We start from the raw sequence: 1,748 nt of genomic DNA on the forward strand, positions 1-1,748 counted from the left end.
AATTTGACAATCAGGTCCAAATTCACACATATTATGAACGTTAACAATGCCGATCAAAATTCAGCCTCATTTCACATTCCTGATCCCCATCATTACCCCAGCTCAGACTCTGACTCTGATGATGACATTTTATAAATAATGTTTTCTTTTTTTTTTTTTGTTTGTTTTGCTTTTTTTGTCTTTTCTCTCTCTCTCTCCCTTTCCTTCAATTTTTACATACATATTTTTTGTTTTTCTTTTCTTTTTTTTGTTTTAGTGATTAATCAATAATCAAAAGGAGGGAATTGTAATTGTAATTTCATTTTCTTTGTGTATTCTTTGTGTTTTCAAATACACAGATGTCTAGACCTCTTAACCTCCCACCTAGATACAAAATCCTGCAGGATACGCCAGGTGTGAAACACACCCTAGGGGGTCGGAGCCAATACTTGCAGCAAACGAAAGAGTGTTAAAACAATGGGTAGGGGCGCCGCTCCCTGCCGCAGACAGAAGGGTGTGAAACACACCGTAAGAGGCGGTCCTAAGGTATAAATCTTTAAGCTTTCCCCATGCTCAGGGTCTTTCTTCATTCTGACCGCTTGTGTGCTGATTGACCTTTTCTTTGCAAAGAAAATAAAAACCTTGTCGGCCGGCAGAAGTCTCTTTTTCATTATTCACCAGCAGCAGAGAATTTCCACAACAATCTTTACAATCAGCACAATTTTAAGGTGGGCAGCTACAATTAATGTCACCAAATCAGTATTTGACCCTTCTGTTCTTGAGTTATGACGCTGAATAATGGCCAGAAAAGTGTTTTTGCAGAACATTATGATATCACAATGAGGTTGACCTTTGACCTTTTGGATCTAAAATGTCATCACTTCATTTTATTCTATTAGACATTTGTGTGAAATGTTGTCATTATAGCATATGAATGATCACAAGCATCACAATGATCTTGACCTTTGACCATCAACATCTAATCAAGCAGACATTTGTGCCAAATTTGAAGAAATTCCCTTAATGTGTTCTTGGGATATTGCGTTCACGAGAATGAGACAGACACAAGGTAAAAATGACCTTGACCTTTGACCATCAGAACATTATCAGTTCATTCTTGAGTCCAAGTGGATGTTTGTGCCAAATTTGAAGCGTTCTTGAGATATACCATCGACGACGATAAGGTCACAGTGACCTTGATGTTTGACCTATAACCACCAAAATCTAATGAGTTCATTGATTAGTCTAAGCGGACATTTGTGCCAAATTTGAAGAAATTCCCTCAATGTGTTCTTGGGATATTGCGTTTACGAGAATGGGGCAGACGCATGGATGGACAGACCCAAAATCGTAATGGGCTCTAGTTTCGCAGACCGGGCGAGGCAGGGGCGCAGCGCACCTGCGCTTCGCCAACTGGGTGTGGCCAGGCGGATTTTGCAAGTTTGGCACACCGTGCGCGTTGGCGCAGCTACTCCTCTTTCCCACCTCCATCCCTCCTACCTGCGCAAGTCGGAAAGAGGGACGAGAGAAGGCGTGGAGTGGGTTTTACACACATCACACCAATCAAATTAGCCCCTCTCCTCACCCTTAAATGCGCTGCGCAAAGGCGTAATGAGAGTTTACTCAATTCACCATGGCAGAAGAGAGCAGCAGCGTCAGACGGCCAAACATCTCCCAGGAGGAAACTGATGTTTTGGTCCGGGAGGTTCAAGCTCGCAGTGTCCGAATATACGGAACTGCGAGCAGACCTCCACGGGCTGATGATGCAA

This window comes from Epinephelus moara, chromosome 17, assembly GCF_006386435.1.
Source record: "Epinephelus moara isolate mb chromosome 17, YSFRI_EMoa_1.0, whole genome shotgun sequence".
NCBI classification, from domain to species: Eukaryota; Metazoa; Chordata; class Actinopteri; order Perciformes; family Serranidae; genus Epinephelus; species Epinephelus moara.